The sequence below is a fragment of the Pan paniscus genome, chromosome 10 (genome assembly GCF_029289425.2).
Source record: "Pan paniscus chromosome 10, NHGRI_mPanPan1-v2.0_pri, whole genome shotgun sequence".
In the NCBI taxonomy this organism is placed as follows: Eukaryota; Metazoa; Chordata; class Mammalia; order Primates; family Hominidae; genus Pan; species Pan paniscus.
The window spans coordinates 8,659,467-8,684,419 of NC_073259.2; the positions used below are offsets into that span (position 1 = coordinate 8,659,467).

At 48.0% G+C, this 24,953-nt stretch overlaps 1 protein-coding gene across 3 annotated transcripts in view; it reads left to right on the forward strand.

The window, feature by feature from the left end:
- TSPAN9 (tetraspanin 9) overlaps positions 1 to 24,953 on the forward strand; it is a 231,747-nt gene that overhangs the window by 50,612 nt on the left and 156,182 nt on the right. The gene's annotated exons all lie outside the window — the stretch shown is intronic.

Here is a 24,953-nt window from a genome sequence, read left to right on the forward strand (position 1 = left end):
ATTTTTTGCATTTTTAGTAGAGACGGGGGTTTCACCGTGTTAGCCAGGATGGTCTCTATCTCCTGACCTCGTGATCCGCCCTCCTTGGCCTCCCAGAGGGCTGGGATTACAGGTGTGAGCCACCGCTCCCGGCCAGGAGGAAGGATTCTTTACTGTTTCATATAGTCTGTGTGTGTATGTGTGTGTGTGTGTGTGTGTGTGAGAGAGAGAGGGAGAGAGTGTGTGTGTGTGTTTGTGTGTGTATTTTCTGTCTTTCCTGTGAACATTTTCTTCAGAAGTCTAGTGATCCTCGGAAGTCCTTACATTTTTAGTGAGGCATTAAAAGGTGATTGGAACTTGTGTGTGTATGTAGCTTGTGGATTCTGGGCCTTGTGTAGGGTGACCTAGTTGGCCTGTTTTGTTAGGAACCTAGTAAGTTAGTGCCAGGCGTGGTGGCTCATGCCTGTAATCCCAGCACTTTGGGAGGCCGAGGAGGGTGGATCACCTGAGGTCAGGAGTTTGAGACCAGCCTGGGCAACATAGTGAAACCCGTCTCTACTAAAAATACAAAAAATTAGCCGGGCATCGTGGCAGGCGCCTGTAATCCCAGCTACTCAGGAGGCTGAGGCAGGAGAATTGCTTGAACCTGGGAGGCGGATGTTGCAGTCAGCCGAGATCGCACCACTGCACTCCAGCCTGGGCAACAAGAGCAAAACTCTGTCTCAAAAAAAAAAAAAAAAGACTTTTTAGGGCATAAAACTACAATTTTAAAGAGACCAGAGGAGTTGATGATAGCAACACAATCTTAGAGACTGTAGGTAAAAGGACAGATGTTAATTGGCTTGTGAAAGCTGAATCCTAAAGCATCAGCAACCCTATGAGCACCCCAGAGCCGCCAAAAGGCTTAGCAATCTGCAGCACCAGGAGGGGCTGAAAACAGGAGGTCAGGTTAAATGTCTGCTTAAGAATCAGTCCCACTCCCCAGATCTCTGCCCCCGCTTCCCTTAGCCAGGTAAGTGTCCCTCCTCCACCTCAGCACAAGACTGGGGAGTGGGCTTTTTCTGTGGAGGGGGTAAAGCAGGAGGTCCTTAGTCTGTGGACTGAGGAAACCAGGCCCAGGGAAGATAGGGTGTTAGGTTTAAGTACAGAGGCCAAGACCCTGCCCTCTTCCTCCATAGGCTCCTGGGCACAGGAATTCCGTTTTAGATCTCCCTGGTAGACTAGAAGGTTCTGCTCTAGGAAATATTAACAGCTCAATAAAAAATACCTAGGATACTAATTTACAATTTTTTAAAAGAGACAGGGTCTCTTAAAGCCACCACGCTGGCCAAAAGTCTCTTTTCTCTTGATTTAGTGAGGTATGGGGCACAGTGGAGGTAAGTGTACCCATTCTCTTGGAGATCTTTGGCCAGGACATAGCTGGTGCATTTACTTGCCTTCATCTGTTGTTTTTAACAGTCCAATGGGTGTTTTTTTTCAGCCTTGTGGGAAAGGAACAAAAGTCCATTTCCTTATGTCTGTTTGTTGCAGGATCCTTTATGCCTAGAGCTGTGCTGGTTACATAGGAGTCCTCAGTCCTTGCTGGCTGAATGAGTGAACACATGAATGAATTGCAAACAGACTTGGAAACAAAAATGCAAACACAAGCACAGTTCACCCAGGTTCAGACTGTTCTGATGTGCCAGTCATTTACTGTAACTCTGAACATGTTACATATGCAAGTATTTAGCATTGTTTCTGGCTAGCGGTGGGGACACTGTTGACTTTTTCTTCATCCTGGTTTATTTTCTCTGGCTGTAGTGAACATATGTTGATTCTTCAATTTTTAACCAGGAGTTAAATGAACAAAAATAAAAAAGCATCCAGTTTAGAAAGGAAGCGGCAACCCAGGCACAGTCTACAGCTTTTACAACCTTCTGCAGGTCACTCTGTCGCCGTAGACTGTAGTTCTTGTTCTGTAAAACAAGTGGTTGGACCGGCTGCATCGAAGGTTTCATCCAGGTGCGAGTGCTGGGATTTTGCTGTTGTCCTCTCTCATTTGTGGCACAACAGTGTAAGTCTCCTGTGGAAAAGAACTGCTGTACCTTCACTTTTCTGGGCCAGAATACCTTTCTTCTGCTCCTCCTCTGAATTCTTGTACCACTTCAGAACATAGTCCAGATCCTATCTCCTCGTAACACTTCTCAGCTGCTCCAGGAGATGCCCGTCCCCTTTCGCCAGCCTCCTTTGACATTTTTGGTTCATAGTTGGATATAGAGGAAGGAGGATAGAACTTGAGGCCTAATAGTGCCAGGTTTGAGTTTTAATTCTGTTACTTGTTCACTGTGTGACCTTGGAAAACTCACCTAGTATCTCTGAGCTTCTCTTTTTTCATCTATCTAAAAGAAATTTATCATAAAACTTACCTGATGAGGTTTATGTGAGGATTAAATGAGATATGTATTTAAAACTGCTCTCCTTTACTGTGTGACACAAAATAGATACTAACACAAAAAATGATAAGAATGATCAGTGTTTATGTGCATTACCTTTTTTTTTTTTTTTTTTTTTTTGAGACAGAGACAGAATCTCACTCTGCCGCCCAGGCTGGAGTGCAGTGGTGCGATCTTGGCTTACTGCAGCCTCCGCTTTCTTGGTTCAAGCAATTCTTGTGCCTCAGCCTCCTGAGTAGCTGGAATTACAGGTGTAATTCCACACCTGGCTAATTTTTGTATTTTTAGTAGAGACGGGGTTTCATCATGTTGACCAGGCTGGTCTCGAACTCCTGACCTCAGGCGATCCACCCGCCTTGGCCTCCCAAGGTGCTGGGATTACCGGCTTCAGCCACTGCACTCAGCTGCATTACCTTTTTTACTCACATTGATTATTTTTATCTCACCATGAGGAGGCTGAGCTGTAAAGAGGTAATTTGCTCAAGGTTACAAATCGAGGACAGGTCGCCTTTACATTTTCTTTAGGTGTTTTGTGTTTGTATTTAGTCCGTGAATATTTATTGTCTAGGAATTTATCCGTTTCTTCTAGGTTTTTCAATTTATTGGCATCTAGTTGCTATTAGTAGTCTCTAATGAGCCTCTGAATTTCTGTGGTATCAATTGTAATGTTCCTTTTTTTTTTTTTTTTTGAGATGGAGTTTCACTCTTGTTGCCCAGGATGGAGTACAATGGCACGATCTTGGCTCACTGCAACCTCTGCCTCCTGGGTTCAAGCAATTCTCCTGCCTCAGCCTCCTTAGTAGCTGGGATTACAGGCGTGCACCACCATGCCCAGCTAATTTTGTAGTTTTGGTAGAGACGGGGTTTCTCCATGTTGGTCAGGCTGGTCGCAAACTCCCAACCTCAGGTGATCCTCCTGCCTCAGCCTCCCAAAGTGCTGGGATTACAGGCATGAGCCACCGCGCCCGGCCTGTAATGTTCCATTTTTATCTCTGATTTTATTTATTTGGGTCCTCTTTTTTTTTCCTTAGTCTGGTTAAAAGTTTGTCAATTTTGTTTTTTTCTAGAATTAAATTATTTCTCTTTTTATTTAAAAAATTTTTGTAAAACTGATTTTGTTTCATTGATCTTTTACATATATATTTTTTATTCTCAATCTCATTTATTTTTGCTTTTTTTTTTTTTTTTTTTTTTTTGGAGACAGAGTCTCACTCTGTCACCCAGGCTGGAGTGCAGTGAGTGGTATGACCATAGCTCACTGCAGCCTCGACCTCTTGGGCTCAAGTGATCCTCCCATTTCAGACTCCCCAGTAGCTGGGGCTATAGGCACATGCCACCACACCTAGCTAATTTTTAATTTTTTTTGTAGAGATAAGGTTTAACTGTTGCCCAGGTTGGTCTCGAACTCCTGGCTCCTGCAATTCTCCTGCCTTGGCCTCCTACTCCTAAAGTGTGGATATTATAGGAATACGCCATTGTGCCCAGCCTGTTTCCAGAAATTCTTACATTTCCTTCTTAACTTCTATATTGACCCAATGATCGTTCAGGAGCTATTCCATGAATATTTATTGAGAGCTAACTCTATGTCAGGTCATAGTGCTGGGAATACAGCAGTGAGAAAAACGAAGTTACCGCCCTCATAAGCTTACATTCTAATGTAAGAGCCCATCAAGGGAATACATGTCTGTTGGGTAGCGGGAAGTGTGGTGGAGAAAGGGATGGGGTAAAGGCCTAGGGGCTGCAAAAGAGGGCATGTGTGGTGGGGAGGGAGAGCATCTCCAGTCAGTCACATCTGATGGACCCTGCAAAGGATGGAGAGAGCATCCTGGTGGATGCCTGGGGAGGCTCATTCCAGGCACTGGGAACACAAGTGCAATTATGTTTGAGTAGTGGGACCCGGCTCTGAACAGGTCCTGAGGCCATGATGAGAAATTGGGCTTGTTTCTTCAACTTGCTCTTTCCTGTTGAAGTCAAAAGATGGCTTCTTTCTTATTTTGTGTCCTGTACTATATTGGGTAAATAAAGTGGTGTGTACTTTGTTAAGTGATCAATAGATACTTTTTTGGTTGATGAACTCTTCCATCTTCTATCGTCTTAGGCTGCCTGGTGTGGGGTTGTACTAGGTGTATCAGATGGTTCTCAGTCCCCTTCCCACATTCTCCAGTGACACAGACCTGGAGCTGTGAACCCCGGGAGACCCTCAGGGGTGTGCCAGTTCGAGAGTGCCAGCTGCCATGCACGCCCTGCCCTTCACTCTGCCCTGCAGCCTCAGTGTCCTTTTACTCTTCTATTGGGCCTTGCGCCCTCCCTCTTTGAGGTTTTGCAAATGTGGCTCCCTCCATGTCCCCAGGTCCAGAGGCAAGTCCTTCTGCAGGGACGCTGTCTTTGACCCTTGGCCTGGGCAGGTCCCCTGGTTCCACGTGCTCACTGGGCAGTAGGTTCTTCCCCTCCCAGCAGCATTTCCCCCCATTTATCATTGTGTACTCACTTGTGTGATCCTCAGACCCTGACTATCATCCTCAGTGGGCCATAAACCCCACGAGTACTTAATCATCCCTTCTCCTCTCCTGCATCTCTGACATCTAGCTCTGTGATCAGCCAGTTTCATCTGTCAAGGACCTGACTGTAAACATGTTAGGCTTTGCAGACCATATGGTCTCTGCTGCAGCTTCTCAACCCTGTCCTTGCAGCACAGAAGTGGCTGCAGACACTACGTAAATGAATGCAGCTGTGTTCCAAAAAATGTATTTACGGACATTGAAATTTAAATTTCATGTCATTTCCACACCATGAATATTCTGCTTTTGATTTTTTTTCAACCTTATAAAGTATAGAAACCATTTCTAGCAGGCAGGCCATACAGAGACAGGCGATGGGCTGTATTTGGCCCACAGACTGTAGTTTGCTGACTCCTCATGTAGGGCAGTGCGTGGTGTATAGCATGTGTTTAATGAGTTTGTTGAGTGAGTGAATGACACCTTAGACACTGGCAGGAGGTGGTGAATTTGTGGGGTGCTGTCTTTCTTTCATTAACGCCATAATCGCTCTCCTTCATCAGATTCCCTGCAGTCTGGCCACGCATGGTGGCTCACACCCAGCACTTTGGGAGGCTGAGGCGGGTGGATCACCTGAGGCCAGGAGTTTGAGACCAGCCTGGCCAATGTGGTGAAACCCCACCTCTACTAAAAATACAAAGATTAGCCAGGCATGGTGGCGGGTGCCTATAAGCCCAGCTACTCCTGAGGCTGAGGCAGGAGAATCGCTTGAACCCAGGAGGTGGAGGTTGCAGTGAACCGAGGTTGCGCCATTGCATTCCAGCCTGGGTGACAGAGTGAGGCTCCATCTCAAAAAAAAAAAAAAAAAAAAAGATTCCCTGTAATCTGATAACATTAAGGAAGAAGGCCAACAGGTTTGTTTTATTGAGATGTTACTCACATACCATAGAGTTTGTCTATCTGAAGAGGACAGTTCAGTGGTTTTTACTATATTCTCAGCGTGTGACCATCAGCACTGTCAATTTTAGAACCTTTTTATCACCCCCAAAAGAAACTCCATTAGCAATCATTCCCATGCCCCCCTTCCCTGCCCCCAGTTTTTCTCCCTGTCTGAGTCAACCATTAATGTATCTTTTGTCTTCATGATTTACCCACCCTGGACATTCATATGAATGGAATTATACAATATGTGGTCTTCTGTGACTGACTTCTTCCACTTAGCATAAGGTTTTCAGGGTTCATCTGTGTTGTAGCACTTGTCAGAATTCCATTCCTTTTTAGGGCTCAGTAATATTCCAGCATACGGACAGACCACATTTTGTTTATCTGTACCCATTCGTCATTGACTGACATGTGAGTTATTACCACCTTTTCTGGCTTAGACATAATGTGGCTGTGAAGTTCATGTGCCATGCTTTTGTGTGGCCATGTGTTTTCAATTCTCTTGGGCAAATACCTGGGAGTGGAATTGCAGGTGGTCTTAGCTCAGGCTGCTGTATATCACAAAGTCCCACAGACTGGGTGGCTTATAAACAATAGGCATTTATTTATCCCAGTTCTGGAGGCTGGGGGTCCCAGATCGGGGTGCCAGCATGGTCAGGTGCTCGTGAAGCCCTCTTCTGGGTTCTAAACTTATATCCTTACGCAGTGGAAACAGGGCAAGAGAGCTCTCTGAGGTCCCTTTTCATTAGGGCACAATCCCATTCCTGAAGTCTCCATCTTCATGACCTAATCACCTCCCAAAGGCCCCACCTGCTAATACCATCACCTTGTGGCCCAGGATTTCAACATGAGAATATTTTGGGGACACAAATATTCAGTCTGTAGCACCGGGTCATACGATAACTGTGTGTTGAACTGTTTAAAGACTTCCAGACTGTTTTCCAAAGCAGCTGTACCGTTTTACATTCCCACTAGAAGTGTGTGAGGACTCCAGTTTCTCCACATCCTTGCAGACAACCTTTATTTTTATTTTTTTAACAACCCTTTTTACTGTCTGTCTTTTTGACTGGCTAACTACTTCTTAAGCGGACACATTTCTGATTGCAAGACAGTGGGCTGAACTTGATCATTTAGATAAAAGTTTCACTATTTTCTTTTGTAAAAGCAATGTATGTTTATTGAGCATTCTGGGAAAACAACTTGATCCCTGCTAGTGATGTCCCTGTTGCATTTGATCACAGCCTGCCAACTCTTTAACAGGTCTCTCAAGACCAAGGCTGCTACCCCTATAAGCTGCATAGCAGATCAGGATGCAGGCCCTGGGGCTTCAGACTGGGGTTCACAAACAAGTTCTGCTGCTGCCTGGACACTTGACCTTAGCAAGCTGCGAATCCTCTCTGAGTCACAGTTTTCTCATTGGTAAAAGGGATGTTTCTGGGTACCTACCATGTGACGACAGGCATCGTACTTGTCTTACTAGGTTCTGATGAAGATGAAACACGGCAATGCTTGTGAAGTGCTGGGGATAATGCACTTCCTGAGCACTTAGAATAAACGATACTCAAAACCGAGAAAGAGCCCTCCGTCCTGAGGTCACGCAGCTCGGCAGGGCTTGTGATTGTTGTAAGGTAAAGAGAGGCCCTTGGAGGAGGAAGGGTCCCCGTAGGTCACCCTCACACTGGATTCCCGTCATGTGGCCAGCATTTGCTTGGCTGTTTCTGCTGATGAGAGCTGCCCCCCGCTGCTGCACAGCTCAGGTTTTCAGCCCTGCCTTTCCGGAGCCATCCTTTGGCCGTGCCTCTGCCGTCAGAGCCCGGGAGCGCGCGCCTGCCCTGTCGTCCACATGACAACCTGGGAGTATTTGACAACAGAACCCCTCTGTCTCTTCTCCAGTTCCATCAGCTGTTTCTCAGATAACTTCATTTCTAGACCCCACCACCCCTGTGGCCGCCCTCGGACGCATTCTGGCTTGGTTGTTGTTTGTTGTTTCCTGGACTCATCCTCAGCCCGAGGTGGCTCTGAGGGGTACAGGGACATCCCCACAGGGGACAGACACAAACCGAGTGTCAGAAGAGTTATTAAGCCTTTCAGGGTGACAGATCTTCACCTTTCCAGGCAGGATGGCTTTAGGAAAGGAAGTAGTCAAGCAGGATAGATAGTCTCATTCTAAATTACGGAAAACAAAATTCCAGCTAAGGCTTGTCCCAATTTCCCCTCCTGTTTTCCAGGCTGTCTTGGGTGGCTGCACAGACAGTTCCTCGTCATCCAGGTTTCCTGATGGGTGTTGCAAGGGTGACCCATTCTGCTGGAAGGGCTTGTGATGGGAGGGTTTTGAGTTTTCCTGCCGTCATTTCCTATCCTGATAGGGCAGAGTCGTTGGTACATTTTTTGGACTCTGTTTTATAAGCTGCAGGAGGGAGATTGTGGTGAGTGGCTCATTAATAAAAGCACTTCAGCAGAAACAGAACGAGGGGAGGGGAGAGGAACTGGTTGGACTATTTGCCCGATTTTTGTATCCTAGGGCCTGTCTCTTCCGTTGGTGGGAGAAATCCAAGTGCGTTTAGCAGTCCCTCTGCTGCTGCCCGTGGGGTAAAAACCTTGTCATTTTGTAAAGAGGGGCAGCCTGGAAACCCACCGTGGGCCCAGCTCTGCCCCGGGGCAGGCAGCACACATTCTGGGTATCTCCCACTTCCTCAGGCTGAGTTTTGGAAAGGCCATCCTTAATTTCTTTGTAATTGTGCTCCAGGCTGATTTACATAACTTTATTTTTCTGTGGTTAGTTACTCATTCAGAAATTCTCCTGTCCATCTGTTCTTCTGGGAATCTGAGACTGTGGGAACAGCACATCCCAGGAGAATTCTGGCCTGATTTAGGGGGTTGGAGCAGTTGTCCAATCCCCTGAGCAGATCCAGGTCCTGGACCCCTCCAGCGAGAGGAAGCACCTTGGGAGGCAGTGGCTGCTGGTCCTGGGACCTGCGGAGCTGTCACCTCAGGGCTGGGAGGTGAAGGGAATGGCCTGAAGGTGGAGGAGGCATGTGTGGTAAGAGGCAGTGCAGGGAGGTGGTTAGCGCCCCATGCCAGGTTCCCCTCCTGGGCCTGCCACTCCCCAGTTATGTGACATGGGAAGCTATTTAAGACTCTTTTCTCGCCTGTGAAGTGGGGATTATAAAGGCTCTAGTTCACAAGGTTATTCAAATGTGAAGTGAGTTGATATGTGAAGCATGTAGAACCCCCCTGGCATATAGAAAATCCTCATCCTCATTTCCAGCACTAACAGCTGCATTATCACATTTACCTGATTCCCACACCGCACCGCCCCCCCACCCGCCTTTTTTTTTTTTTTTTGAGATGGAGTCTTGCTCTGTTGCCCAGGCTGGAGTGCAGTGGCACGATCCTGGCTCGTGCAACCTCTGCCTCCTGGATTCAAGTGATTCTCCTGCCTCAGCCTCCCGAGTAGCTGGGATGACAGGCACCCACCATCATGCCCGGCTAATTTTTGTATTTTTGTAGAGACAGGGTTTTACCATGTTGGCCAAGCTGGTCTCGAACCCCTGACCTCAGATGATCCGACCGCCTTGGCCTCCCAAAGTGTTGGGATTACAGGCATGAGCCACCGCGCCCGGCCAGACCCCTCTCTGCTCTTTTTTTTTAATGGAACAGGGATACTTATTTTATATTTATTGACAAACATGGGGAAACATTCCTCTCAGCTCAGCCCCACTGCATCTGCAGCCCTTGGTCTCCTTAGCACTCCCTCCCTGCAGCTGTGCCCAGCGGGTCTCTCCCACTCCCAGCCGCGGTGTGAATTGGCCTTGCGCTGACTGCCAGGTAGCAGCAGCCTAATTTCTCTGCCTAGTTTCATCATCTGTGACCTGTGGAAAACATTTATGCCTCCTTTTCTTCCCTCCGGCCCCTCCAGAGATGTGATGAGGGTCAGTTGACATGTTAAGCCTGGCACGCAGGTTGCAAAGACAGGCAGGACTTCGGTGGACAGTGTGGGAGAGCTGTGGGCGCAGGACCGAGATCGCCCTGTCCACAGGGACCCTGGAGTATGGATGGAGTAGGGTGAAAATGGAGCTTAGCACCGCCTTTGGGACACTGTCAGCAGATGCAGCCCCTTGGGCTGTACCCTCGACAGCGAAGGTAGGGGGATGTTGTTTAGAAAGTCAGTCCACAAATGGGTATTCTCCAAGCTGGTTCCCTGACCCCACACTGGACAAGTTGCTATGCTCTCTGCCCTCAGGATGCTTATAAAGTGGCCAAGGGTGGATAAGATATCAGGAGGAAAGTCTCAGTGGTGTGAATAACCAGCAGTTCCTGCTTTACCTTTGATGCATCAGGTGCTGCACTAGACATCTATTTATAGGTGAGAAAAACAAGGCTCAGGGGGGTTCACTGACTCCCCAGGGTCATCCAGTTTGGATGCCAGAAAAGGGATTTAAACTCAAATCTGGGGCATTCCAAAGTCCGTGTTCTTTCCAGGTGGGGAAACTTGGGTCTGAGCTTCGCCAGGCCTGCTGGGACTCCCGGATCAGCCCCTGCCTTCCAGGAGCTCCGTTGTGAAATGCCCTTGCCCGTGTGATGTTTGTGTGTGCTTTTTTCTGCAGGAAGTCTTGGCCTTCTCTCCCCCCCCATCCTCTCAGCCCGTCCTGCCCCTGCCCGGAGGGCTGTGTGCTTCACTGGAGGGCCTCTCTGCTGTGAATGCACCCCCGCTCCTCTCCACTGACCACATCCTGTGCACCCCCCTTCTCCCTTCTTTCAGGTCACCTCCTTTGATTTGGGGAGGAGAATGAGCCATTGGCAGGTGAGAGAAACCTGTGCTGAAAGGTGTGGGTGACTTTGGGCTTTTGCTCCTGTGGGGAGGTGTTGGCTCTTCCCAGGTGAGAATATGCCCTAGCCCAGGTTGGGCTAGGGCAGGAGGGGAAGTACGGTGCCCTGTCACTCAAAGGGCACAGGCCTGGCCGCCAGTGCCCCGGAGTCTGGTGTTGCTCCAGATGGGCTGGCTGTGTGACCATGTGCACGTCACTCTGCTTTCTGGGCCTGGGTGCCTCTCTGTAGTGCAAGGAGTTTGTGCCAGATGATCCTGGAGGTCCTTTCAGCCCAGCAGTTCCGCGGTTTCAGATGCCTGCTTGGGAAATTCATTGCCCACTCGTTCCCTCTTCCTTTCCTCTGTTGCCTCTTTAAAATGAAGGTTTACTTTTCAGCTGGTGTTAATTGGAAAGCTTTAATGTATGCTTTGGAATGAGTGGGAGGAATTCCAAGGCCATAACTCCCTGAGCCCTCAAGCGTGGAAAGTTTTTCAGTAAGAACGAGTTCAAACAGGATCTTGGGGGCCTGGGGACAGGACACAACCTTGGCGTGCTCATTCACCTCAGGGAACACAGCTGGCTCTTTGGAACCTGGCTGATTAAACCTGGCAGGACCTGGGTGACAGAAACCCAGCAGGGCCAGAGCTCCTCTGTCTGGGGACCCTTGTGCCACCAGCAGCCACAGCCTTCCCCTGGAGCCTGCTCTCCCCACTCCTGTGCCAGCCCGTCACTCTCTCTTCCCCAGCTGCACCAGCCCGCACTCTTGCCCTGCCCCAAATACACGTCATGTCCCTCTGGCTTGCCTTCTTTAGCTCAGCCCTTCCCTGTCCCCTCCTCATCTCTCTACCTATTGATGTCACCCCTTTCCTTTTATGCCCAGCGTTTCCTTTCCACTAGCCCAGGTTGGGCTAGGGCAGGAGGTTGAGCTTGGCACAGGCCTGGGCCAGGGACCACATACAGTGTAAACTGGACTGTGGGGCTGGGAGGGCTAGGGGAGCATTGCCGCTGATCAGTCAGTCAGTTCATGTTGACCAAGCCCCCATCACCTGCCCGAGGTGAGGCCGAGCTCTTCCAGTGAATGAAAAAGATGTACACACAGCACTTCCTTGGGGGAGCTACCCATAATGGGGTAGACCAGCCCCCAGGAGGGACCCTTACGGAGTGGTGGGTGATAAACTGCTTCTGTAAGTGAGAGAGGCGGCTTGGGCCTTCAGAACTCAGGTGGGAGTCAGTAGGCCTGGGTCCAGCCTGCCGCTGGCCACCGGCTCCTTTGCAGGTTGTGGCTCAGTCACAGGACCTGTCTGAGTTTCATCTTGTGGAATGAGAAGGTTGGGGTGGGTCTTCCTGAAGTCCCTTCCAACTCTGCATAGTTAATAGTCACCATTTATCAAGTGCTTTCTGTGTGTCAGGCGGTGTGAAATGCTTGACAGACCTAATCCCATCTCATTCTCCCAGAGCGAGGCTCTTTTATTTGCCCTCATTTTGCAGATCTCAGGCTTAGAGCTGAGGTTGCAATCCAGTGGCCTCTAGGTCTGATCCAGGCCACAGATGCGTTTTGTTTGGGCGCAGCTGACATACTGGAGAGATTTTTCAAAACAGGGGATGTTGGCCTTTTTTTTTTTTTTTTTTTTTTTGAGACAGGTTCTTGCTCTGTTGCCCAGGCCAGAGTGCAGTGGTGTGATCACAGCTCACTACAGCCTCGACCTCCCAAACTCAAGTGATCCTCCCACCTCAGCCTCCTGAGTAGCTGGGACCACAGGCACATGCCACCATATCTGGCTAATTAAAATGTTTTTTTTTTTTTTTTTTTTTTGTAGAGACAAGGCCTCACTATGTTTTCCAGGCTGGTCTCAAACTCCTGAGCTCAAGTGATCCTCCTGCCTTGGCCTCCCAAAGTGCTAGGGTTATAGATATGAGCCACTGCACCTGGCTGATGTTGGCTTTTTAAAGTTGGAAGGTCTAGTTACACTGAGCCTGTGCTGCCCAGTGGCAACAATTGGCTGGATCTGGCTCTCAGGCACCACCTCCATATGGGGCTGTGCTTTCCTGACCCCTCAGTCTTGACACAGTACTGGGACTTGCCCTTGTACACAGTAACTTCATGAATTTATGTTTTCCGCCTTGCAGGTACTTGAGTTTGCAAACCTTGACTGAAGGCTGTGATGTTATACTGTATCAGTCACACAGCTACTGTTAGGGACAGTATTCCAGCTTGAGTCTGTCTGACTTTAAACTGTGAACCATCCTGCTGTTTTTCTGAGTTCTCCCCTCCCCTCCCCTCGTTTTTTCTCTTAAAAAGAGATAGAGTTGGCCGGGCGAGTGGCTCACGCCTGTAATCCCAGCACTTTGGGAGGCCGAGGCAGGCAGATCACGAGGTCAGGAGATCAAGACCATCCTAGCTAACACAGTGAAACCCCATCTCTACTAAAAATACAAAAATTAGCCGGGTGTGGTGGTGGGTGCCTGTAGTCCTAGCTACTCAGGAGGCTGAGGCAGGAGAATGGCGTGAACCTGGGAGGTGGAGCTTGCAGTGAGCCGAGATCACGCCGCTGCACTCCAGCCTGGGCGACAGAGCGAGACTCTATCTCAAAAAAAAAAAAGGAGATAGAGTCTTGCTCTGTCACCCAGGCTGGTGTGCAGTAGCACAATCATAGCTCACTGCAGCGTTGATCAGGGCTGAGTAGCTAGGACTTCAGGCACACACCACCATGCTTGGCAAATAAAAATTTTTTTTGTTTGTATGTTGTCCAGGCTGGTCTCAAACTGGTCTCCTTCTGTCTTGGCCTCCTAAAGTGCTGGGATTACAGGTGTGAGACACCACGCCTGGCCCTGAGTTATTTCTAAATCCTAGCAGGGATTTTGAATCTTTTATCTGAGCCTAGGAGACCATAGATAAGGAAGTTGGCAAGAACCCCTCTTAACAGAGGTTTGAATCCCCGCATCTGTCTGAATGTGCTCCTGCAGGGAGGTGGCGTCCACTTTTGGATGTTGCTCATGTTTTAGTCCAGAGAAAAACTGTCCTCTTGCTACACAGTATGTCCTTTCCGAATTAATTAAATGTCATTGTTTTTTCTCTACCACTTGTTTTCCTACACCTTGGTTTCTATTTACTGGCAGGTTGAAAGCAGGTGACCCCGCCTCCTTGCCCCTAGGAGGGCTGCCAAAATGCCAAACAGAGAGCTTGCGTTTTGCCCCAGGCACTTGGAGGCAGGAAACAGGGATGTCTGTTTGGACAGTGGATGCTTCAGGGTTGGTCAGGGGTCCCTGGGGGAGAGGCAGGCAGGATGCTAGGCCTCCCAAACAGGGAGGCGGCCCCACAGGGAGCCCTGGTGGAGCTTGAGGCTTCCTGCATTTAGTGTTGGTCTGTCCGGCTGTTTCCTCCTGATAGAGTGGCTGGACAATGCCACAGTGACTCAACTCCAGCCCCGTCGACAAACAACAGGAGATTTGTCCAGGGTCAGCTCGGGAGTGGCGTCTGCATCCCTCACCTGCATCCAAGCTGCCAGTTGGGAGGAACCTGTTGCTCCTTGAACCGCTTCCCTGCTTACTCTTGGTGCCCTAGAGCCCTGTCCCAGTTGGATTGATTCAGGCTGTTTCTTTTTGATTTCCCTGTAGCTTGTCCTTAACCCTTCTTTGTGCACAGCTGACCTAGAGCTTCTGTGGCTCTGTGCTGACCAGCTGCCCGCCTGCCGTCCCAAGCCTGGCATTGCCAGACCTCCCTTGCCCTTGGCCTGAGGCTCAGTGGGTTTGGCACAGTCCCCAAAGGTTCTGAGTCTCTCTCCAGGCATTCAGGGCCTGGGCGAGCTTCAGATGAGAGAGACAGCTGTATGATTCATTAATCTCCAGTGTGTAGAGGATTAAACAATTTTTTGGTGGGTTTGTTATTATGTATTTTTTTTTTTTGGAAAAAATTATTACTTATTGAGTATTTTCTAAGGCTCCTGTCATGGTTACTAAGAGCTTTGCATGCATTACCTACCTTAATCCTTGCAGGCACTCTCTGGGAGAGGGATGGTTACTCCCATTTTACAGATGAGTCTGAAGTCCAAGAGTCTAGGGAGCTTGCCCAAGGTCTCAGATCCTTCCCACTTCGTATCCTGTGACACATGACTTAGGGAGGGATGAGGATGTGCGGAAGTTTAAAAAATAGTTTGAGAACTGTTGATGAAAGATGAGAGGTTTAAAAGGAGCTGTGCAGGGAGGAGGCAGAGGTGAGCCGGGCTTGGTCCTTGCACTCCTGGAGTGCAGGAAGCAGGCAGGCCACCAGCTGCCTCTGATGTAAGATACAGTATGGTTGGTGCTAGCAGTGGAGCTGCCAGGGTAGTTTGGAAGCACATTTTCAGCTGGTATATGAGCAACTAGTAGAAGACACTTCAAAACAGAAGTGAGAAATTCCTGGCCCACAGAACGGATTTATCTGTCAGCATGACTTAAACTGTCCATGTAGAAAATACTGAGATATAGTCCCATTTATGTCTAGAGTTGCAAAAATGCAACATTGCTTAGAATTATTTTTAGTGCAATTATTTGGAAGTTTATATCAAAGGCCTTAGAAACATTCATTCATAATTCTGTTCTTTGGAGTTTATACCAAAGTAGTTATATTTTTTCATTGCAGCACTATTTATAGTAGCTAAAAATTGGAAGCATACTGAATGTCTAACGATAGAAAATTAGTTACATAAATTTTGATACATTCTTTTTTTTTTTTTGGATGGAGTTTTGCTCTTGTTGCCCAGGCTGGAGTGCAATGGCTTGATCTCGTGGGTTCAAGTAATTCTCCTGCCTCAGCCTCCTGAGTAGCTGGGATTACAGGCATGCACAACCAACACGCCTGGCTAATTTTGGATTTTTAGTAGAGACAGGGTTTCTCTATGTTGATCAGGCTCATCTTGAACTCCCAACCTCAGGTGATCCGCCTGCCTCGACCTCCCAAAGTGCTGGGATTACAGGTGTGAGCCACCGCGCCCAGCCTGATGGGCCACTGTGTGGGCTTTTAAAAATTATGTCTTCAAGAATTATATATAATGACTCAAAATAGGCCAGGTGTGGTGGCTCACATCTGTAATCCCAGCATTTTGGGAGGCTGAGGCAGGAGGATCGCTTGAGCCCAGAAGTTCGAGACCAGCCTGGGCAACATAGTGAGATCCCTGTCTCTACAAAAAAATTTTTAATAAATTAGTCAGGTATAGGGGTGTGCCTCTGTGGTTCCAGCTACTCAGGAGGCTGAGGTGGGAGGATTACTTAAGCCTGGGAGGTGGAGGCTGCAGTGAGCTATGATCATGCCATTGCGCTTTAGCCTGGGTGACAGAGTGAGACCCTGTCTCTGAAAAAACAAAACAAAATAACGTTAATGAAGAAATGTCAAGCAAATATTGTAAGATATAACACTACAAATCCTAATTTTTTTTAAAAAAGAAGAAAGGTTAGAGGAAATACACCAAAAATGCTAATGGTAGTTAGTGATTATTAGTGATTTTTTTTTTTATGTTATGTACTTGCTAACATTTCTCTAGTGAACCACAACAACAAAAACATCAGAAGTGCTTGATTATTAGTGATTTTTTTTTTTTTATGTTATGTACTTGCTAACATTTCTCTAGTGAACCACAACAACAAAAACATCAGAAGTGCTTTGGTGTCTCAGAGGATTGCAGAGTGTTTTGCTGCGTGCTCAGCACAGCACCTTTCATTGCAAAACAGGCTCCAGCACTTTCCAGAACAGGGCTTTAAGTGTGCTTGGGAGATGGGGCCTCTGCATTGGAGTTCCTTCTTCCTCTCCTCTAACACATTCTTCCCCCTGCGGTTTTCTCCCTTAATTGGATGTAAATTTACAACTAAAGAATTATTTAAAAAAAATAGGTACTGTTCTTATTGGCTGTTTTTCCGAATACTCTGACGAGAGAGACATTTCATATTTTTCACTCTATAAGAAGACGCTAATTTAAGTTTCTTTCTTCTCATGCAATTTAATTGATTTTTTTTCCTCTGTGATTCAGATGATGTTTGTCAGATAGAAGAATTTGCTACTCCTGCCTTAAATGGCCTTTGAAAGCCCAATGTAAAATAGTGCCTTGTTGTTGTGGCCTGCTGGGTGACACCAGGGCAGCCTGGTGTCACCACAGAGGAATGGGAAGGAGGGAAGCTTGCTGTTTTAACAAAGTTCTGTGGCTGACAATACGTTTGAAACTGACCCTCAAGCGAGCCCAGAGAACACTTGTGATCATAGCCCAAGAACAGCCTTTTTGTTTGTGTTTCATGGATTATGAACGAGGACTCAGCACATCGCCTGGCATTTGAGGGCTCAAAACCTGTTGTTTGGATGAATGCTGGCCTTTGTGGCAATATTCCCTCCCAACAATAGAGACTTCTGTTGCGTTTGTTGTGTTCAAGTGTCTAGTGAAAATGCTCTCCTATAGTGGTTGAGAAAGTAAGTTTTGGATGAGAGATTCAGATCCTGGCTCACTAGTGTAGCGACTGTGAACACTTCTCTTAACCTTTTGCAGCTTCACTTTCCTCCTCTGTCAAATGCATAAGACCTCACAGGGATGTTGTGAGGGTTAAGGGAGAGTACTTATAAAATGCTTAATAAGGGATCGGTAACTATACAGCCACGCGTTGCTTCACGACTGGGCTGTGTTCTGGGAAATGCACTGTTAGGTGATTTTGTTGTTGCGTGAACATCAGAGTGCACTTACACAAACCTGGATGGTATGGCCTACGGCACACCTAGGCTCTAGGGCAGAGCCTTTTGCTCCTAGGCTACAAACCTGTACAGCATGCTTCTGTGCTGAATACTGTAGGCAATTCTAACACAAGAGTGTCTGTGTGTCTATACGCTGGAGCTGCCAGAGTGATTTGGATATGTGTGCCTTTACCGCACCTTTTCTATGTGTACACTAAAAATACAGTATAAAAGATTTAAAGTGGTACCCCTGTATTAGGCTGTTCTTGCACTGCTATAAAGAAATACCTGAGACTGGGTAATTTATAAGGAAAGAGATTTGGGCCAGGCCTGGGGGCTCACACCTGTAATCCCAACACTTTGGGAGGCGGGGGCAGGAGGATCCCTTGAGCCCAGGAAATTGAGACTAGCCTGGGCAACATAGTGAGACCCTGTCTCTACAAAAACTACAAAAATTAGCTGGGCATGATGGTGTGCACCTGTAGCCCTAACTACTTGGGAGGCTGACGTGGGAGGATTGCTTGAACGTAGGAGGTGGAGGAGGCTGCAATGAGCTGGGATTGCACCACTGCACTCCAGCTTGGGCACCTGAGTGAGACCCTGTCTCAAACAAACAAACAAAACAACAACAAAAAAGATTTAATTGACTCATGGTTCTGCAGGTGATACAGGAAGCAAAAAAAATTCATGGAGTCTCGCTGTGTTGCCCAGGCTGGACTTGAATTCCTGGATCAAGTGATCCTTCTACCTTTGCCTCCCAAGTAGCTGGGACTACAGGCTTGGTAGCATGTCCAACTTGTGCTAGACTACACTAAATTTATAAATTTATATAAATATTTTTCTGGCCAGGTGTGGAGGCTCACGACTATAATCCCAGCACTTTGGGAGGCTGAGGCAGGAGGATCACTTGAGCCCAGGAGTTGGAGACCAGCCTGGGCAACATGGTGAGACCTCTACATCTTGTCCCGCTGGAAGGTCTTCAGGGGCAATACATAACGGAGCTGTTGTCTCCTGTGACAACGATGCCTTCTGGATACCTTGTAAAGGACCTGCTTGAGGCCGTTTTACTTAACTTTAAAGAAAAAAATTTTTTTTTTTTTGAGACGGAGTCTTGCACTCTTGCCCAGGCTGGAGTGCAGGGGCGCAATCTCGGCTCACTGCAAGCTCCGTCTCCCGGGTTCACGCCATTCTCCTGCCTCAGCCTCCCGAGCAGCTGGGACTACAGGCGCCTGCCACGATGCCCGGCTAATTTTTTGTATTTTTAGTAGAGATGGGGTTTCACCGTGTTAGCCAGGGTGGTCTTGATCTCCTGACCTTGTGATCCACCTGCCTCGGCCTCCCAAAGTGCTGGGATTACAGGCGTGAGCCACCGCACCCGGCCACTTTAAAGAAAATTAATTAAAGGCGTATACTCTAAAATAATGGTAAAAGTATAGTATAGCAAATACATAAACCAGTAACATAGTTGTTTATTATTCTTAAGTATTATGTACTGTCCATAATTGTATGTGCTGTGGTAGACATATTTTTAAAAAATTCATGGGGTCTTGCTATGTTGCCCAGGTTAGACTTGAACTCCTGGGCTCAAGTGATCCTTCCACCTCCACCTTCGTATTAGCTGGGACTACAGGCTTGGTGGCATGCCCACCTTGTGGTAGACGTTTTTACACGACTGGCAGTGCAGTGGGCTTGTTTACATCAGCATCACCACACACACGTCAAGACTGTGTGTTGTTGGATTACGACACCTATGATGTCACTGGGCGGTAGGAATTTTTCAGCTCCGTTGTAATCTTAGGGGACCACTGTCGTATGTGTGGTCCGTCATTGGCTGAAGCATTGTTATGTGGTGCATGATGGTACTACCGATATTACAATATTGTTATTTTTGGCAGAGAGGTTTTTCCCATTCTTGTCTCTGTTCTCAAGTTGTTTGGGGTGGCAGACGGAGCCAGGGATGTGGTTCAGTGTCCATTATCTCATAGATCCAGGGCCCTGACCACTTTTTCTCCAGCTCCACCTGTAGGATGCCCTCCTTTTGGGCCTGCAAACACAAAATGGCTAATCTCACTGACTTTCTTGGATATTCAAGCTCAGTGGGAAATGAACTTTCAAAACACAGAAGGCGTGATTTCAGAGTGTCTTCAAGGGGGCCTTACACACAAAAGGAGGCTGGGCGTGGTGGTGCAGCTGTAGTCCCAGCTACCCAGGAAGCCAGGGCAGGAGGATTGCTTGAGCCCAGAAGTTCAAGACCAGCCTGGGCAACATAGTGAGACCCTGTCTCAACCCCTGCCCCAACAAAAGCCCCACGAAAGGCTGAATTACCCATAGCCCCCCAAGAAATACCTTCCCGGCTTTATGATGAGTCAGGCACCTGGGTAACCACTCTGTTCCTCACTAAAAGGAAAGACTAAACACTTTGAGATTCAGCACCTCATCACGTCACCATCATTATATTTTGGAATTTTTTATTGTGAAATATATGCAACATAAAATTTACCATTTCAACCATTTTTAACTGACATTAAGTACATATACATTATTGTGCAATCATCACACTATCCCTTTTCACAACTTTTTCATCATCCCACACTGACACTGTGCACCCATTAGACGATAACTTCCCATTCTCCCCCTACTTCCAGCCCCTGGTTACCACCATCCATTTTCTGGCTATGAATTGGATTATTCCAGGTACCTCATGTAAGTGGGATCACGCAATATTGAACCTTTCGTGACTGGCTTACTTCACTTAGCATCGTGCCCTCAAGGTTCATCCATGCTGTAGCCTGTGTCAGATTTCCTCCCTTTTTATGGCTGAGTAATATTCCATTGTGTGTATATGCCACATTTTTTTGCCCTTTTACCCAGTGATGGACATTTGGGTGTTTCTACCTTTTGGCTATTGTGCAGCATCATATTTTAAAATCAAGTGCCCACTCTCCTCCTCTCCAGTCACTCCAGTGGCTCCCCACTGCCTGCACACCCACCCACAGGACTTTGCACAACCGAAATGGATGCACATGTTAGTAATGTGACATGTGTATTCGGAGGTAGTTTTTCTATGCATTGGATCCGTCTATCCATCCTCTTTATGAAGCTGTAAATGCTCAAAGGCTAGGAGCTAAGATTAATAATTCCTTCTACTACCTCCTGAGAGTCTGTTTCAGGAAGTGGTAAAGGATGTTGGTTAGGAGTGTGGGTTGTGAGGTCAGACCACATGGGTTTGCATCCTAATTCCACCACACACAAGCTCTTCATCACATGTATCCCTTAACTCTTTGGCACTCAATTTGTCCACTTATGAAATGGCCTTGTAGGGCTGTTAAGAACATTAAATGAGATAATCCATGTATAGGACTTGGCCTAGTGTCTGATACATTGTAAGCCCTTGAATGGTAGCTTAAGCAAAAATTAAGAGCTCAGCTTCCTTTCAGCATTTGCCTTTTTCATCTTCATAATTCCCTTGCTGGGTGGCTCAAGGGTAGGATGAATGGTTCCTGTCGTGTGGAGCAGCGTCCCTGGGGCCAGCTGTCCCTCGGGGAAGCAGTGATGGGAGCCTGGCAGAGGTAGAACCCTGTTTATTGTTCATCCCTGACCACCCCCTCCATGCCCTCTGCGCATTCAGATATCAGGTGTACTTGGAGGTGCCCAGGCCCCTGGGTCTTCTTTGATCCCTCCCTGCAGCCTCTTTCTTGCGTGGATCACCGATGTGTGGGACGAACTTGGCAACTTGGGAAGGTCTCTGGGCGGCTGTACCGCCTCTTTGGCCCTCTCCAGGATAGTGCTGTTGGGGTGGCCAGAGGGTCACTTCCCTCCTACTTCCGCTTCCCCCGGTGGCCAGCCCTGCCCCACCAGCCTGGGAAACCTGATTCCTCCTGCCCTCAGTGCCAGCGCACTGGCAGGATCTGGCTGGGCATTTGGCAGCCGCTTGAAGCAGCCTGTGGTTTCGCCCTAAAGCTGATCGAGCTGGTGAAAACAGAAGTTCCCCATTTTTCCCCCTCTATTTAACAACATTTCTCCAAATGTTTACTTGATCCTCTCATGTTTTCTTGTTCGCGTCAGCTACTGGCTTTCCGCTTGCTGGCCACAGCAAGGCAGGGAGAGGTTTGCTGCTGCTTGGGGCTGATTTTCTGCTCTGGAAAGGCATCTCCAGGTGTGACGGACAGCAGAGGGTGGGAGCTGGGCAGATGGTGTCTGGAGGCAACACCCCAAAGTCAGGTGACTGCATCCAGGTGATAGGGCTTCTCGGGACTGGCCTGGGGCAGGGTGGCAGAGTGGGCCCTTCCTAACTGCGTGACCTCGGGCAAGCTCCTGAACCTCTTTCGGCTTCTGCTTCCTCACCAGTGAGATGGGGATAATAATAGTACCGGCCCACAGAGATGTGCAGAGTCAGTGAGATAACCTACACAAAACGCTTAGCAGAGTGTCTGGCACACATGGCCGTGCTCTAAAAATGTGAGTTACTTCTATTTTTACCGGCAAACTTTATTTTTGCTGTTTCCAGCCTTCTGTTTCTTTGCACATTTTCTTTTTTTGTGGCGACCTTGATTCCTTTAGGATCCCAGTGCTCTTGGATCACTCCCTTCTTGCTTCTAGCAAAGCCCACTCTTGGGAAGGGGTCTTACGTGGTAGCCGCATCGGATTTCAAGGGCAGAACCTTCAAGGTCGTTGGGGCCAGTGCCCGTGTGGTATTTGTTTTTGCTGAGCGGCTCTTTGCTGTGCTGCATCTCCTCACCTCCTTTGACGGGGTACACACGCTCTACCTGCTGAGACAGTCTCCTCCATCTTTGTCATTTTCTCCACTTTTGGGGAAAAAAAAAAGAAACCAGATGTTTATGGAGCCCTTTACGTGCCAGGAGCTGCTGGGCACAGTCATCTCATTTCATGGTCCCAGCAGGCCTTCGAGGTTGGTGGTGTTAATTGCAGTTTTTACCGAGGCACCGCGTGGCTGAGTAGATAGCCGGAGGTCACATGCAAGCAAGCGACAGTGGGACTTGGTTGAGCCTGGACATGCCGAAGCTGCGGCCCACGTTCTCTGTGCTGATGGTGGCGTACAGCAGCAGCCAGTTGCACAGGTGCTCACATTAGGATCTCAGCCCCTGCACTTACTGGATGCCTGTGGGCCAGTTACCTACCTTCTCCAGCCTCATTTTCTTCACCCGAAACTGGGAGCCCAGTCCCATCAACCTCCTAGGGCTGTTGTGGGTATGAAGTGAGAAAATCCTCTAATGCTGATGAAAGCTTCTGGCCTGACCGTGGCAGGTGTGCAGGGAATGCTGGCTGTGATGTGTGCTGTGATGCTGGAGCTTGGCTTCCGGGAGGTTCCGTACTCTGGGAACTTGCAGGACAGGTCCTGTCCTCGGACCTCTGTCGTATAGGCCCTCAGGTGTTCGTTACCAGGTATTGTGTCCTTCCCAAAGTCCTCGCAATTTTTTAAAAACATTTTTTTCTTGTGGTAAAATACATACAAAATATATCATTATAACCATTTTAAAGTGTGTAATTCGATGGCATTTACTACATTCACCGTGTTTGTAAAACCATCACCACTACTTGCTTCCATGGCTTCTTCATCACCCTGACTATGAATCCTGCACCCCTTACCTGTGACCCCCCAGGCCTCTCACCACTGGCAACCACTGATCTGCTTTCTATCTGTGGATTTGCCTCTCCTGGACATTTCGTGTAAATAGAATCATACAGTATGTGGCCTTCTGTGTCTGGCTTCCTGCACTTAGCGTATTTTCAAGGCTCACGCATGCTGTAGTGTGCATCAGTACTTCATTCTTTGTAAGGCTGAATACTACTCCATTATACCTATGTGCAATATTTTGTTTTTCTGTTCTTCTGTTGATGGACATTTGGGTTGTTTCCACCTTTGGGCTGTTGTAAATAGAGCTGCTATGAACATTCATGCACAAGCTTTTGTTTGGACACCTGTTTGCAATTCTTTTGAGCATATACCTAGGAGTAGAATTGCTGGATCATATGGTAATTCTATGTTTTAACGTTTTGAGGAACAGCCAAACTGTTTTCCACAGCGGCTGTACCATTTTACATCCCTGCCGGCAACGCATGAGGGTTCCAATTTCTCCACATCCTTGTCAACACTTGTTATTTTCCGTTTTAAAAAAATTATGGCCATCCTAGATGTGAAGTGGTATCTTACTGTGCTTTGATTTGCATTCCCTGATGGACCATGACATGGAGCATTCTCCTTCAGTTCCCGCATTCCTGTTTTCACCTGACCCGGATTGAGTCTCTCCCACTGTTCTGTTCATGCTTCTCAACATGTGGCCCCATTTGTCTAGATCCTGTTTAAAACACCAGGCCCCAGGGCAGGCCTCCAGCTAGGTTGGGCGAAGCCTGGCATGGACGACTCCCACTTCCCTGGTTCCAGATATTTGACTTTTTCCTATTCAGTCTCCTCTGAAAGGCGCCACCCCTCCCCAGCCCATGAAGCTTCCCAGGCTCAGGTTCTTCCATCCCTAGTGGCCCTGTGGCTCTCAGCCTCATCGTCCCCACCGCCCGCCTGTCAGGTAGGTCAGGGTGAGGACAGGCGCCACCCTGAGGCTGCCACAGAGCTCCTCCCCATCACCTTTGGGGCCATTAGGAAGCGGTCAGGTCGTGCCTCCTCCAGATTGTCTCGAGAGGCGTTGTAAGAGCCTCACTCCCCAACGCCAGCAAGCTTGCTCCCTTGGAGTATGACTTGAAGGCACCATTTGATGTCTTTTGGGTGGGTTTACGGTTTCAGGCCTATTTCTAACTGGAATCAAAGACTGTCCCTCGGTGAAGGAATTTCAGGCATGAATGAGCAGATGCGTGAGGTATTTTGGGGGCAGAGAGTTTGTCCCTGTGCTCCAGAAACCACTCCACCATCTGCCTCCGTGCACAGGCCCCACCCATCCTGGAAAAAGAGGGGTCCTCTCCTCCCACTTCAGGGCTCTGTCCCGGGAGGCCTGGTCTGTCTCACCAGGCACTTCCTACAAGTACAGTTTGGTCATCTGCCAGCAGTCTATTTGTCTAAAGTGTTTATTTACTTTAAAATAAGACTCAATTATTATATAATTTTTTTTTGCTGTAAAAAATAAAATAACATAAAAGTATCAGTAAAATGTGAGGCCCCATTCCTATGCCCCTCTCCCAGCCCCAGGGAGCCTCCCAGGGGAAATCACAGGAGAGCCTTGGTATGGACTCAGAATCCTTCCAGGCCTTTCATTCCAATGCAGTCATCTTCCCTCCACCCTCAGCTAAGGGCAGCTCCAAAACAGACAACACCAGCAGGCTGAGTGTACCAAAGAAAACGAGGTCAGTGCCCTAAAATCATGCTGCTTGAAGTTGGATGAGCAGGTGGTTTTTTTTCTCCCCAGGTGGCTCTGCTCAACTCTGGTGTGCAAACTTGAATAAGGGGTGACTGGGGAAGGAAACCAGAGTGCAGAGGGTGGAGGTTTCCAAAGAAACAGGTCTTGTGAAAATGGATGGATGACGGGGAGGAGAGGAAATTGGCATTAGCATCACCTCTTGATCACCTGCCATGGCACGGGGTAATGGCCAGACAGCCACCCAGGCGCAGTTTCTAGCTTGACACTTACTGGCTTTGCATCTTTCG